Below are 15,616 nucleotides of genomic sequence, written 5' to 3' on the forward strand. Positions count from 1 at the left end.
TTAGAACAGACTGAAACTTTCTGCCTTCCCTCCTGAGCTACGTATCAAATGTTGCACAATATATCCATGTCACAGATCCAACCTAGTTTAATATAGTTATCTTTAAATTGCAGTTCTCTTCTATGGTAAATACAGTGTTATCTTTAATTCCTTTGCTTTTGTCTGTGGTGGCTCTTAATTTTTCCTCCTCCATGTCTTTTTAAAAACAAATTACGGTAATTGAGAGTAAGATGTTCCAGCTAGTGAGGTAAACTTTTGGCTCCTTTATATCCATGGAGAATAGCCTGTCAAAGTTTCTTAGGACACTATGATCTTTGGTTGGGGATTGTGTGGAAATAGGAGGTGGTCAGAGTGAAAGTTTACTTGGTGTTGTAACAACCCTGATCTACTGGAATAATCCTGCAGTGGCAGAAATGAGAGAGAGAGAGAGAGAGAGAGATGAACTAAAACACAGATGTCTTTTCCAGCTGGGATTGGAAAACCTCGCTATAAAGAGCTTGTTGAAAAACTTAAAGCAAACTACAAACCAGCCCCTCTCATGCTCAGAACTGCAGAGTGTTTTTGAAAAGGCAGGTGTAAATCTGTGCAGTCACTTCTCAGAAATGTTAACCAGCCATATGAAAGTGATGCAAGACCCCAACCCTACACACTTTCCATCCAGGATCCAGACTTGATTTACTCGACTGTATTGGATGCCCAGTATCCTCTACAGCCAGATGCCTCCAGTGAGGAGGCTTGAAGCCTCCAGCATCTCACTAGACACCTGGCTATACTACAAATTCAGAAGACCCAATAATGAGTTGGCTCCAGTTGGGAGCACAGACGGGACTTTAATCTAACAATCGAGGGGATTAGATTGGCTAGTGAACAACATTCCAAGAAAGAAAGAAATGGTCCTGTGGTTAGGGCTCAGCAGGGAAGATCTGGGTTCTCCTATTCCTGTCTCTGCCACAGATTGCTTGTCACCATGGGCAAGTTACTTAGGGCCAGATTTCTAAATGTATTTAGATATCTAATGATGGATTTGTAGGGGAGTTGTGTGCTTCTCAAAATCTCGCTAGAAGCCTGCTTGTATCTTTAGGCTCCAAAATACCTTTGAAAATCTGACTCAATACCTCAGTTTTCCTACCTGTAAAAGGGGGATAACCTCTCACACACACAGAGGTGTTCCAAGGCTAATTGCACAAATGTCAGTGTGACAGTGATAACACAGCAGCATCAAAGAGCCTACACCTCAATAAACCCCATCCATGCTACAAACTGGAACCAGGCCATGACCGGACCAGGAACGGCCATGCTATAATTTGCTCCCCAGACTTGGTTCTATTTGTAGACCTTGAAGCAATCCAGAAATAGACACAAACTGACACTGGAAAAAACACAACCTCAAAACAACTTAACTGCTGCAGAGTGCTGGGAAGGGCTAAGGTAGAAGTAGCATGGATGTATTTTGTTAATTGACTAAATGAAAATGCCAGTCTATGATCTGATTAAAGCTAGCACCAGTTTACAAAACTGATTTTCTGGACTGATGCTAGGCTGAGACAGGCACGGGTCGAGGAAAAACACTGCATGGATATATGCACCAGGGGCATGCATATACCACAGCCCACTACACCCCTGTACTAGCCCTGTACCCTCCTTACCAGTATCATGCTGCACACTCCTTTCCCTAACACACACACACACATATGCCAGCATACAACTCAGACCCCCTTCTTGGGCCTCAGCCATGAAAATCGGCTGCCAATGTCAAGCCAATACACACTTGTTTATAAACATCCAAAGCCTCTTTTATTCCTCTCCACCCCCGCACTTTCACCATCACCAGCTGGGAGCTAGAACACAGCAGCGGGGAGCAGCAGGGAGGTGCCTGGGCAGCCCCAGGAGATCATCTCTGCACCCTTCCCTCCCTCTCTCCCAGGGTGATCCCTTCCCCCAAGTGCCCGGGGCTCTCCACCGAGGATGAGAACTCCTACAGAAAGGAGAGTGAAAGAAAAGGGAGGGTGCGAGCAAAGGCAGGGAAGCGAAGACGGTTGGTGGCAAAGAGGGGAGTAGCCAGGGCATGGTCAGCTGGGAGGTCGGGGGGGGACTCGAGTCCTCAAACGGATGGGGGGGGGGGCAAAAAGCAGGCGCAGAACAGACAGAACAGTCCCCAGGCCAGGTGATTGGGGGGGGGGCGCAGTTGAGAGATGGGATGGGGCAGGAGCTGGGGGTAGGGGTGTGACGGGGGCAACAGCCAGGGGATGGGGGCAGGAGTCGGGGCAGGAAGAGCCGTGAGGGAGGGTAGAAGGCTTGGGGGCAAGGGGAGGGGGTGGATCTGGGAGCAGGAGCCGGGAGGGAGGTTGGATCGGGGGGTGCAGGAGCCGGGAAGGAGGGTGGATCGGCGGGGGGGCAGGAGGAGGGCAGGGAGATGGGGTGTATCGGGGGGCAGGAGCCGGGAGGGAGGTTGGATCGGGGGTGCAGGAGCCGGGGAGGAGGACAGGGTGGATCGGGGGGTGCAGGAGCCGGGAAGGAGGGTGGATCGGCGGGGGGGCAGGAGGAGGGCAGGGAGATGGGGTGTATCGGGGGGCAGGAGCCGGGAGGGAGGTTGGATCGGGGGTGCAGGAGCCGGGGAGGAGGACAGGGTGGATCGGGGGGTGCAGGAGCCGGGGAAAAGGGTGGATCGGCGGGGGGGCAGGAGCCGGGAAGGAGGGCAGGGGGATGGGGTGGATCGGCGGGGGTGCAGGAGCCGGGGAAGAGGGTGGATCGGCGGGGGGGCAGGAGAAGGGCAGGGAGATGGGGTGGAGCGGGGCGTGCAAGAACCGGGAAAGAGGGTGGATCGGCGGGGGGGCAGGAGCCGGGAAGGAGGGCAGGGGGATGGGGTGGATCGTGGGGCAGGAGCCGGGAGGGAGAGTGTATTGGGGGGTGCAGGATCCGGGAAGGAGGGCAGGGGGCGAGGGTGGGATGGATGGGGGGGCAGGAACAAGGAGAGCCCCGGTGTCCCCGCCCCAGTGCGGACGGGCCGGGCCGAGCCGAGCCGCTCGGGACTCACCTCCGGCGGCTCCCCTGCCTGGCTGGCTCGGTGCGTCTGGCAGCAGCGGGCAGCGCTCCTGGCGGCGGAGGCCCGGGCTGTGCCCGCGAGGCGGGCCGGGGCGGACGGGACACCCAGTGGGGCTGCCGGCCGGACGCTCCAGCACCAGTCTAAGGGGGGAAGGATAGGGGGCGGGCCCAGCAACATCAATATGCACGGAGGAGGGGGCTACTCGGGCGGGCGGAGGAGCGCGGGGCGGGCGGGCGCAACACACACGAGGATCAGAGAGAATGAGTAACATTCGGTGGTAAGGGGTGACGTAATCGAATCGGAGTCGGTCCTGCCTGGGGCGCATGCGCAACTCTCGTGGCGTCGGGGCATGATCCTTAGGTCGCTGACTTTCCTCACGTGGCTCCCGCCGTGTGTTCGCTCCCCACCTCTTGCCCTTTTCCTTCTGCCCTCCACTGCCCTCTCCATCTCTCCCACTCCCCAAGGCTTGGCAGCGCAGTGCCATGGCAGAGAGCCAGTGCCCCGCAGGGCGTGGGGTGAACCATGCTCCCTGCAGCGCCCCACGGGCACTGCCCCTGCCTGCGCTGCTGTGAGGGCAGACGGCAATGAGCAATGCCGAGGGCCAGTGCTTGCTCCGCAACCTCGTGCCGTGCTGGGGGTGGAGTGGGGCCCTTGACTTCATTGGGACCTCTTGTGTAAGGTGAAGGACTTGGCCCTAACGCCAGCCCAGCTCCAAAAAGTACAGCAGGGCCCAATCCCCACATAAAGGCCCTGACGGCATAGAGCGAATGTGAACGCTTAGCCATCCCCAGGATGGGGGCGGTATAAGAACCCGAGTGAAGAATTGGGTGCTGATGCTGCCGAGAGTTGCAGCTGGGCCCGGGGCAGTGGGATGCTGCACAGGTGTAATGGTATGCTTGGAAATAATCCTGTGCAGGCTGGAGCAGTGGTCTACCTGCCCATTCTGTGGTCTGCTTTGTAAGACTAAAATTGTCTCATGGATCCTCCTTCCCCCCATCCGCCCAACTGTTTGGTTCTCAAAGTATGTTCTGCAAATCACCAGGATGAACTCTATGACCTGCTGGTTACCTATGGACTTGAACTTAAGACCCACACAGCTAATGGCCTGATCCTGCAAACACCCACATGAGCAGTCCTGCTATCGGACTATAAGAGTGAGTAAAGTTTCTTACATGCATAAGTGTATGCACAATCGGGCCTCTTGTGATCCCTTTCATCCTGAAATGCTACTAACTCACTGGAACAATATAACATGCTTTTAACTACTGAATATATCTTTTATTTGGCACCCTACCATAAGCCCTACCCCCCTTCAGACCAAAATAACATACCTTGCTTCATGTATGTGGGTGTGTCTCAAACAAAAATTATATCAATGGACTTTCTGCACCTACGCTGTTCCATTTCAGGGTGGCTTTCTAGCAGCATCTATCTGTTTAGCATACACCTGACTATACAGGTGGAGAGTTTATTTATATAGCACCCTAACATGTGCAGGTGGTTAACAGAAATATAAAAATGCAAGTCTTTGTCCTGAAAAGCAGAGCATCTTAAGCGCTGATCCTGCTTCCCTTGAAATCAATAGCATTTACCTCAGTGAAGCAGAGTCAGGGGCCAACCAAGACAGTTTACAGACACGGGAATGGGGAAAGGGTTACAATACTTGCTTAAAATTATATTTGATTCCACATCTAATTCTCACTTTTTATTGGTTCCTAGCTCCACATCAAACTGTTTTTTAATCCTAGCTTCTTGTTCTGGAGTAGGGGGAAATTTTAATCCTTGCTTCTTTCCTATTTTATTGTATTTTATTTTTAAATATACATTTGTTAACAGCTCAATCACTGGGAGGGCCAAGCACAGATCACCGACAGGAGAGAATCCTGAATCTATAAAAACTCCAAGATGAGAACTATATTAGCTCTTCACTGCCTGTACAATGCTGTGTGCATCCTACTGCTTTTGAAATAATTGTAGAACCTGAGCCTGCACTCAGATCTGTGTGGGTGACCCCTTGACCTCATGCAAAGCCCAAGGGGAGTTGACAGGTCTCCACAAGGACAGGTGTCTGTCTGTGCAGACCCCACTGCAGGGTTCAGGCTTTAGGATGAATTCCAGCCCCATTGAAGGCAATGACAAAATTCTCATTAATTTCAGTAGGACTAGGGTTTCATCCTAGCACAATGGGTCCTAGCCCAGGCTTGGGGCTCCTAGATGCCATAATGGTGCCTCTGGGTAACTTTATTTATAAGAGTAGCCTCATTGGCTTGAATGGACTGACTAGTGACTACCCATATGAGTAAAGTTATGCACAAAAGTAACTTTGCAGGATCAGGCCTCTAGCAGGCTGCTCTGTGTGCAGCAAGGATGCTCAGTGCAGTCCAAAGGGCTCTGTTGTATTAATTTAGATGGAATAAATGAGCCCAAGGAGTTAAAGGTGTTAACATACAGTAAACCTCAGCCTGCTTTACCACCCTGGCAAACACACCATTCAACATCCTTTTAACCCTTTATTAAAGATACAAGGGGGAAAAAGGCAAACCAGTGAAAGCATCTGAAATGTAACATATTTTAAAATGCTTTTACTTTAACAACATCTCTTTAGCTCAGGGCTAGGCAACTTATGGCACATGTGCCAAAAGCGGCACGTGAGCTGATTTTCAGTGGCACTCACACTGCCTGGGTCCTGGCCACCGGTCCGGGGGGCTCTGCATTTTAGTTTAATTTTAAATTTAGCTTCTTAAACATTTTAAAAACCTTATTTACTTTACATACAACAATAGATTAGTTATATATGTTAGACTTACAGAGAGAGACCTTCTAAAAACGTTAAAATGTATTACTGGCACGCCAAACCTTAAATCAGAGTGAATAAATGAAGACTCAGCACACCACTTCTGAAAGGTTGCCGACCCCTGCAATACTGGATCCCATTTTATTTGCACATCTCTTAAATGTGTATTTCCTTGGCAGATTCTTCTCCCCCTCTCACTATTCCAGTCTGACTTGACCTTTCCCAGGAATAGAAAATAAATAATAGTAATAAACCCCTCACTGTGCTAACCCCAGTGGTTTTGCTGATCCAAAGTATATGACTGAAGGTCATGGCATGACAAGCCTTCAGAAATTACAACCACCTTTCAACAAATTACCTGTGCTCTGGCTGGTTTCACTTTCGCTGCATGGGAATTTGACAGCGCTGAGCACATTCTTTCTTTCCTCCCTCCTATTATGTAATGAATCACCTCTTTCAAAAGCCTCTGGAACTCTTTGTTGATCCACTGAAGGAAATCAGAGCCCCTGCGAAGCCAGCTGAGGAGAGACAGGAAACACAGTGCTTTGCCAGGCTTCCCCGCTGCCTGTCTCTGTGGTTTTAAATGCCTGCTTATCTCTTCTAGGAGGGAGCCCCTTGATAAAGTGCTTGGGAAATCCCTTTCACATCCAAACCCTCCTACTCTGGCTGGGGATTCCCTGTGACTGGCCACGGGGTGGGGGAGGGAGGGTGTCACTTACATGGAGCCGACTGCTGCTGTGTTTTCTTTCTCCTCACTTCAGACAGCAGCAATGCGGAAGCAGCAGCCTCAGCAGTGAGGCTAATCCAGCCCTCTGGCTCACTCACCAGCAGCCTTTCCTGAAATGTGCCTGGTAGATGGAGGTCAGCTCTGACTTCTATTACACATCAGATCATCAATTTAGCTAGAGGTGGGCCAAAGAAGGGAAAGCCCCCCAGCCCTTCTAAACTATCTGTCCCTGGCTCTGTTTTCCGGCTTTGGAGTAGATTTTCTATGGTTTGTGTTTTTGTTTGCTTAAGTTACACCTCTACTGCGCTACCTGCCTTGGTCTGTGGCTATGAGACCTTTGTATGGACACCACTTCTAGGACCTCACAAATCAATTGCTGCGCCCAGACAAACTCATACAGTAAACCTTGCTAGTTAAGGGTAGGATCCTGCATCACTGTTGTCTATGGGAAGTTTGGACATTTTATATGGATAAAGAAAACATCCACAGTTCCAGGATTGAAAGGAATGACAACACAAGTTTGGCAGGGATCTAAGCCCCTAAATCAACCTCTAGCAGAAGGGACTTCTCCTGTGGACAGGCTATTCCATATTTACCACTTCACAGTTTCTTGCACCTTTCTCTAAGGCATCTGGTACTGATCACTGACAGAGAAAGGACACTCCGCTAAACCGATAACTGGACTGCTCCATCCTGGCTGCTCTTATGTTGCTACTTTCCCCCCAGAGAAGAACCATGACAGAGTTAAATGAAAAGGACTCCGGTAGATGGGGACTCCTGGAGGCAGCTCCCTACTCTTTGTGTAGTGAGCAGAGAGGCACTGAAATATACCAGACTCCAACAGGCGGAGCACTTCTGGGATCAGGATTCTTTGCAGATGTTTCAGTGGCTTGCCCATTTACAAAAACAAATCTGCAGAGCCAGGGTAGTGCACGCCCACAAGCCACACCATGCCACAACTAGAATGTATGACTGTAGGTCTATCTACCTTGCCAGTGTCATTTCAAAGGCAGTCAGGAGATTGCAATGGATTGCCAGGGTAGCTGGTGAATCAATTCAAGACTTTTATGCAACTTTGGCCTAATTCTTCACTGTCAGCATTTACACCTTGCTCCGTGGAGGGCAAATGTTACTACCCCTGGTGTCCATGAGCGAAGAATTTGGTTTGGATTGTTTTACACCCCCTTTGGACAAGGGTAAATTATGACACAAGGAGCTAAACAGTGGACAGTCAGGCCCCCTTATCTTCACTTCTCAGGGTTCCCTTTCTCTCAGTTTCAGCTTTGTCTCCTAACCCTTCCCCCCCGCCTCCGTGCCATCTGAAACAGACCTCCACTCTCAATACAGCCCCCACACACAGACACACACACTTTTTCACAGCCCTCTTTAAAACTCACTCCTTTCACAAGCCTTTCTAGGCACCGACTCAGGCGTTCATTTTCATCCGAGCTTGAATGTAAGCTCCTCCTGGCAGGGGCCACGTCGCCATATATTTCTGCAAAATGCTAGGTGCACTCACAGTGCTCTGTATCGTCACTAGCCTGAGTCTTTCTGCATGTTTTGCACCAAGCAAGATTCAGCTGAACCCCCTATATCAGATCTTCTTTCCTTGCTCTCTGTTCCAAGCCAGCTCAGCACATTCTGCACAGGCCATTTGGCTGTAGACAAACCATGTTGCTCTGGGTTTATTTTTAATGAGTTTGGAGGAGCAGTGGGGGAGGAGTATTTTCCAGCGTTATGGAACAGTGGCAACAGCTCACCAGGAGAAAGAACTTTTGTCTGGAAAGAAAAAAAAACCCAGAGTCTCCTTGTGCTCATTTAGCAATTATTTGGGTTCTGAATGTACAGCTCTGTTTGCTGACGTTGGCCAAGTGGGACCATGGGCTCCTTAAGAAAGCATCTTGCTGTCAAAACAACTTCCCTGCCCCTGCAGAATCTACAGACTTTGTTTATTGCTGCATCTGTTTCTAGCTTGCTAGCCCTTCAGTGCCTTCCCACAGTTCCTCTGGGCCATCTTTTCTTGCCATCTACCTATTCCCTGCTTCTGGACCAGAAGTCCCTACCAGTTCATACAGGCTGGTTCAGCGTGTGAGCCTCGCAGTAACACGCTGCTTCCAGTACCAACAGAGGCTCCTCATCCTTGTGCAGTGACAGGTCTTCAGAGGGGAAATGTCACAAGTGGGTCTGATGGGCAACTCAAAGCCAGGCTTGAACAGTCGGGACAATCCCAGGGAAACAGCAGAGGATAATTTAAGGGGGAGCAGAGAGGAAGCGAGGCTGAGACCACCCTCCACCTCTGAAACATCCAAGGGGTTCATCGTAAGGCCTCTCCTGACATCTTAATGCAGGAGCTGTTGTGGAAGGGGAGGGGGAAACAGAACTTCTTTTAAACAGCTTGGTTGCATTATTCTCCCTCTCTTGAGTTTAGGAGGCAGAATGAGAACAAATGAAGTGAGGTCCCTGCCCTCACTCACAGACTTGAGTAGCTCATCTCTGCTCTTCAGGCTCATCAGTGAGAGGCAGAATCCTGATGAGAGACTGAATCCCTCTTAGGTGCCAAACTCAATTCAATCTTCATTCTGGAGCTGCGACCAGCACCTTGACAACAATACTGGTAGTTAGTTATTAATTAAATAATTTTTCATTTTCTCTTTGCATTAACCTCATCGCTACTTTGTAGCATAGAGCGTAAGTGATTAAATGAGCATAAGTAAGCAAGTGACTACAGCAGGAGACTACAGCAGGTTCTGTTCCTGACTTTGCCACAAATTTACCATGGGACCTTAGTCAAGTCGCTTCACCTCGTTGTGCCTCAGAGACAGCTGGCACACAGAGAGGTGCTTCTTCTGGAAAATGAGGATATCAGGGCTTCTCTACCTTGCAGGGGTGTTGAGAGGCTTAATTCATTCGTATTTATTAAGGGCTTTGGGATTGCTAGGTGGAGGTGCTACAGCAGTGTGGTTCTATGTCACAGGCGACCTGCACACTGGATGGTCTGTGCTGAGTGCTCCATAAAGCAGCAGGGTAGAGCGGCTGTCAGTGGATGGTGAGGGCTTCTCATTTTCAGCTCCCCCACAGTCAAGCAGACTGAGCTTCCCTGGCTGCTCCAGCATGTAGTATATGCTACAGTGTCCAGGCAGCCCATGAACTCAGCAGGGCACAGGGCCTAGTGCACAGGCTAGGGGAAGTTTGCCAGGACATAACACAGTGCTGCAAATAGTTATTGGTTCTCTTTTATTGTTACTCCTTTAGATACAGTCTGGCAGAGAGCACATCAGCCTACTGCCTTGCTCTGCCAGTCTGTACCCGTCACACAGTGTGCCAGGCTGCCACCCTGCGACACACAGCACAGTGCACTGCCTCATTTTGCCATATTCATGCTGCACTGTGCCACCCTGCCACTCCCCAGAGCATAGCATGCCACGGTCTCTCTATTCTACCACCCTGATTATATCACCGTTCCTTGCTTGGCTATTACTCAGACCACAGTGTGCCTATCCCAGGCACAGTGTATCCTTTCATTCTGCTGCTCCACCCAACTCAGCACGCCCACCTAGTGCAAGCCAGGGCCCGGCATGCTCTTCTGCTTTGCCACTGTGCAGCGTTCTCCTAGGGAAAGAAAACCAGAGAGACTCTTATGGCTAGGGATGTCCTGGAAACTGAACAGCACGTGTACCCTGCTGGGTCTTAAAATGCATATGAAAATTTGCCTGTTCCTACATGCATAGGTGCCAACTCCATGGGTGTTTCCCACCATCAGTGCCCCGCCGAGCAGCACCTCCCTCTTCCTCCAAGCATCTCCCACCCGCAGCAGAACAGCTGTTTTACAATGTGCAGGAGGCTCTGGGGGTGAGGGAGAGTAGTGAGGGGACAGCATGTGAGGGGGAGGAGGCAGAATGGGGCGAGAAGAGGTGGGGTGGGGCAGGGGTGGGAAGAGGTGAGGTGGGTGTGAGGACTTGGGGGAAGGGGTGGAGTGGGGGCGGGATCGGGGGTTGAGCACACCCTGGCACACTGGAAAGTCAGCGCCTGTGCCTACATGCAAATCAGTGTTAATTGAGTCTAAGGCCCGTAGCAGCCACTGTGATCATGTGGCCTGACCTCTTCTAAAACAGGCCCTAGAACTGTCCCACAGTAATTCCTGTTTGAACTAGAGCAGATCTTTTAGTAAAACATCCAGTCTTGATTTTAGAATTGCTGGTGCATGGAGAATCCGCCACAAGACTTAGTTACTCCTGGGGGAATTCTGCACCACTGCGCCTGTGCAGAATTTATGTCCCCTGCAGATTTCTTTGCTTCTCTGCAGAAAAAATGACTTTCTGATGTGGAAGCAAAGGGAATCCACAAGAATGGTTATACGACCCTGCCCAGCAGTATGTTTCACGTGCCCAGGGCAGCCGGCAGAGAGGGGCAGGGGGCGGGACTGGAGAAGACCCAGCTGGTGGCTCCTACCATGCACCTGGCTCAGCTGCTAGTCCCAGCTGGGCAGTGGGGGATGGGACTTCATTTTGCCCTGCATGGCATCCAGGGCTGTGTCAGACCCACCCTCAGTTTTTTCCCCCAGCTGTAGGAAGCTCTGCAAACTTTCCCTTTCTCCTGCTTCCTGCATCCATCACTCCGCAGCTGCAGGGAGAGGGATCACTTTACAAGGAGCTGCTCCCCCATCCACCCCACCCCTGTGCATCCGGATCTCCTCATACTCAGATGATCCTCCCAGCAAGCCTTGGCCCCCCCCAACCCAGAACACCCTCCCACCCCGATAGGCCCCACTCTGCCTGCATCTGGACCACCCTGACAAGCCTCCCACACCTGGATCCCCACCCTACTGACCCCCAACCAGCTGCACATGGATTCCCACCCCACTGAGCCCGCCACACCCAGACACTCCTCCCCCCCACTGAGCCCCAACCACTTTCACCTGGACTCCCCTGCAGAGTCCCATTACCATTGCACCCAGAACTCCCCAACAAGCCCCTGTGCATCCAGATTCCCCCAACACCTGGATCCCCACTGAGCCACCCACACCCAGATTGCCCCATGCAAAACCCTTTCAACCCGCACCTGGATCCCCCCACACTAAGACCTTCCACACTTGGATCCTTCCTTGCTGAGCCTACCTGCCCACACCTAGTGCACCTGGCATGAAGGGAGGGGCCCTGGGGTGTTTGTGGGGCAGGCCCAGTCCTTGTACTGTGTCAGGGTTGGGTGCAGCCTCACCGCCCAAGTCCCTGTCCTGGTGGGGAACTGCACAGTGAGCTTCCACCTCTGTGCAGCCAGTGGCCTGTGCTCCCCAATGTCATGCTGGAGTTGCCACATTTATTTGACAAATAAAATTTGCAGAATTTTAAAATTTTGTGCACAGAATTTTTATTTTTTTTGGCACAGAATGCCCTCAGGAGTACTTGGTAAATTGTCCCAATGGTTAATTACCCTCACTGTTAAAAAAAAAATGCTGTTTAATGGTTGAATCAGGAGAGAATGCAACATGCAGGATCTCTGCTCAACGCCTAAACAGCTGAGCAGATTCTTCACATTCGCTGAGCATAAGTAATACCATCTCTCTTCAGTAAATCGTTAAATAGCTGCAGGAAGGAAGGAGACACTTGTTTATTCTTTAAAAGCCTCCTATGAATCCCTGCCTGGGCTTTTCTACAGAGTGTACATAGGTCTCTGCTGTATGCACCAGGGGATCCTTTGCTCCTCAGGAATATGGTCTAGCAGCTCAAGCAGGATGCAAGCAAGGAGGCAGTGTGGTCTAGTGGCTCCAGAAGCTGTTCAGACTCAGAGTTCTCCCCCTCACTGGATTGGACATGTTACTTGGCTGCTCCAAGCTTTGGTTTGCCCATTTGTAAATTGGTTATAACGGCCTCTATCTCTGTATCTCTAACACACCTGTCACTGTCGTGTCCAGGGTGCTAACTCCCTCCCAAGGGTTGCTGCTGGGCTTTAATGCACTGGCAGGCACTTGGATGAAGCGTGCTCTAGAAAGGCAAAGCAACAGCAGTGCTGGAGTTGCTCCCCTCTGTGGGACTCTCACATGCAAGGTGCTGAGCACCCCTTGCTCCCGTGGCCAGCCATAGGAACTGAGGGGGCCTGGACCCCTTACGGTGTCACGTCCATGATTTGTCCTTACAAGCTCGGCCTTTGTTGCAAGCGGCACCCGCTTGGTCAAATACGGAAGTGCAGGGCTGCAGGACGACAGCTAGGAGTCACTAACACTTTCCCCAATGATTCACCCACGAGACCACCAACATCAGCATGGAAACGAAAGGATACAGACCAGCCTTTCTGAAAGGCAAAGGGGCGCTGTGTCTGCCAGTTCGGGACGGGGGCTGCGCGCTATAGCTCGCCCAGTGGCTGAGTGCATTAGGGTCATTTGCAGTCAGGATTTATTGCAGATGGCAGGCCAGACCCTGCTTCTCTTACTCCCAAGCGTAGCCCCTGGATTTCAACAGGAGTCTGCTCGCTGCATCAGGCTAGCAGCACACAGGCTAGCTGTCTGTAAAGATCTGTGAGCTCTTGAGCAAACCCAGCCCTAGTTTTCGCAGAGCTGGGCATGTTTTCCCTTAAACTACTATGGTGTGTCATGAAACTAGAGGAGTTCAACTGGGTTTCCTCTTGAGTTTGTTTCGGGTGCCTTGGACGCTGAGTGTTAGGGGGGCTACAGGCTCGCATAGGCCAAGTCAAAGGATGTGTGCACAGATGGACCCCTGTGAACTGAAACGGCCGAGTGTTTTGAATGGTTCTCATACACATCCTGCAATTTACCACAGGCCAGCTCTGAGCAGGACCGTTGTGGTCTGAGGCCAGCAAATCTGCTACGTGACTCTCCCCCCCGCACTTCGCTAGCCCAAGCAGCAGGAGTGCTCTGCTCTCAGCTGGGAGCTGCTTTTAATGGCTCTTGCAGGGGATTCAGTGAGTGGTGTTTAAATAGTTAGGAAGGCATTCAATGCGATCCAAAATACACTAGAATGTACTGACTAAGGTGTATGCATGCGCCTGCCCCTAATAGCTAGAAGATGAGAACCCAGTACTAGTTACTGATAATTAACAACTTCTCCTTTAGTTCAAGGGGGGGAGCCTTGTGTTTGGAGAGGGTGGGTTATGGGTTCTATCCCTAACTGCCCGTGGCTGGGGTATAACTGATTGCTATGACCTCTGTATCTCACGAGCATGTGGATTCATCCAGCCTTGCTATGTAGAGAGTGGTCTTTTGGGTGCTTTGTTCAGAAAAAGCCACCTGTAGACTCAGGTCTTTGGGAGTAAAATATTCTCTTGTGCAGTTCATTCAGATCTCTTTTCTCTGCACTGAAGTGACTAGACTATCATCTTAGCTACCCGTAGTGTGTGGTTCTGGGACAGTGGCAAAGTATCCAGCTCTGGATCTGGAAATGATGCATGGCAGCAAATCCAGTTGGTAGACTGACAAGAGAATATGCGATAAACAATCCACCTTTTCTTTAAAGCTGTGCGCCACATTTTCAAACATTCATTCAAATCCTGCTCAGCAAAAAGCAACCCAAACGTTTCCCGAGAGACGGGGGTGGGGAAGGTCAGGTGAGCTGAGACAAGCTTTGTTTTCTTACGAACATGCTGATGGGCTTGTTGCCGTCGGAAGTTTATTGCGTTGCTGGACAGGGTGTGCGTTATTGGACAATAAATGCCTGTCTAGGTGAGTTGTCAGCCGAGAGGCTGAGAGCCAAGTAAATCAGCTGCCTGGGCGTGCTGTTGTCGCACCCTTGCCATTATATGGAGAGCTACGTCACTCGGATTATGCCTTAATTTGTATAGAAATATCTGCATTTTTCTATTGGAAACCCTGCTTATTACATCTGTCTCTTCGATACAGGTGTTTGCAGGGGGTACAGCCCAGACTCGGGGAGAGATTCTTTAAGGTGGCCCGATGAGGCAACTAGGAGCTCAAGTCATGGACCAGGACCCCGTTGTGCTACGTGCGGAACAAACACAGGGGACTGCCTGTATACCGCCAATCATGATCACTATAGCCAAGCCCCTCCTTATCATTTCACACTGCCGAGATTTTATTTAGCACTGTTTGTCAATAGATCTCAAAGTGCTTTACAAGGGAGGTCAGTAGCATTATCCCCCTTTCACAGATGGGTTCACTGAGGCACAGGGCGGTGCAGTGATTTGCCCAAAGGTCTCCTGAGTCCCAGCCCAGTGCTGTATCTATTGAACATCACACAGCACAACAGACGAAAGGAGAAATTGCAGACCACACTAGCCCCCTCCCATTACAAAAAGGGCCAGGGATCTTTAATATCCACATGGAGGAGACAGGAGCTCTGTTTATAAGGATTCATGTGAGAGGCTCACACCAAATAAACTGCATACAATGGACTTGATCTGTCCCAGAAAGGTGCCTGAACTGAGAGGCAGCATGCCGGCCTGTGAGCCTCCCCAGACCTTGCCAGACCTCACTCGTAGCACTGCCACACCAGTGTTTTCAGCTCAGAATCTCTCTGTGCTCATCAGCCCCATGGGCTATCTGCTACCTCAGCCTGTGGCAGCTCAGATGGGTGCAGGCAGTTGGGCCCCTGTTATTAAGCCTGGTAAACATACAACCACCACCCTGGCTATTTTGCAAGACAGTTTGCTCATGTGCAAAGTGCAATATCCTGCCTGTGTGTTTGGTTTCCTTGTTTCTCTCTCATCTTGACTCTTGCTTCCTCCTCCTCTGTCTCTGATCTGTGCCCCCCTCAGGGCTATCCCTCATGCTATCTCTCCAGCCACTACCCACCCTGCTCAGCTCCCATCTTTGATCCCTTCACGGCCTTTTGGGCTCTTCCTCCATCAGGATCCAGCTACTAGACTCTCCTTCAGTGCTCTGCCCACCGGAACTCAGCTCTCGTGTCCTCCTCATACCTTGACCAACCCAGCTACTCTTCTCTTGCTAGTCTCCCTGTCTATTTCCCCGGCTGTCAGCTTCATGCCTTTTCTGTGGTGCCCCCTGTACCTGGAACATCCTTCCTCTACCCTGAGCCAAATCCCTCCCTTGCCCCATCAAATCTGTCCTTAAAAACAGGGCAGGGTC

At 50.9% G+C, this 15,616-nt stretch overlaps 1 protein-coding gene across 1 annotated transcript in view; it reads left to right on the forward strand.

The window, feature by feature from the left end:
- Positions 1-4,070: 4,070 nt before the first annotated feature.
- LPIN3 (lipin 3) overlaps positions 4,071-15,616 on the forward strand; it is a 50,318-nt gene continuing 38,772 nt past the window's right edge. Inside the window, exon 1 of the mRNA XM_050917290.1 lies at positions 4,071-4,197. The gene's annotated coding sequence lies outside the window, so the exon portion shown is untranslated. The remainder of the gene's footprint in view (positions 4,198-15,616) is intronic.

The sequence above is a fragment of the Gopherus flavomarginatus genome, chromosome 11 (assembly GCF_025201925.1).
Source record: "Gopherus flavomarginatus isolate rGopFla2 chromosome 11, rGopFla2.mat.asm, whole genome shotgun sequence".
In the NCBI taxonomy this organism is placed as follows: domain Eukaryota; kingdom Metazoa; phylum Chordata; order Testudines; family Testudinidae; genus Gopherus; species Gopherus flavomarginatus.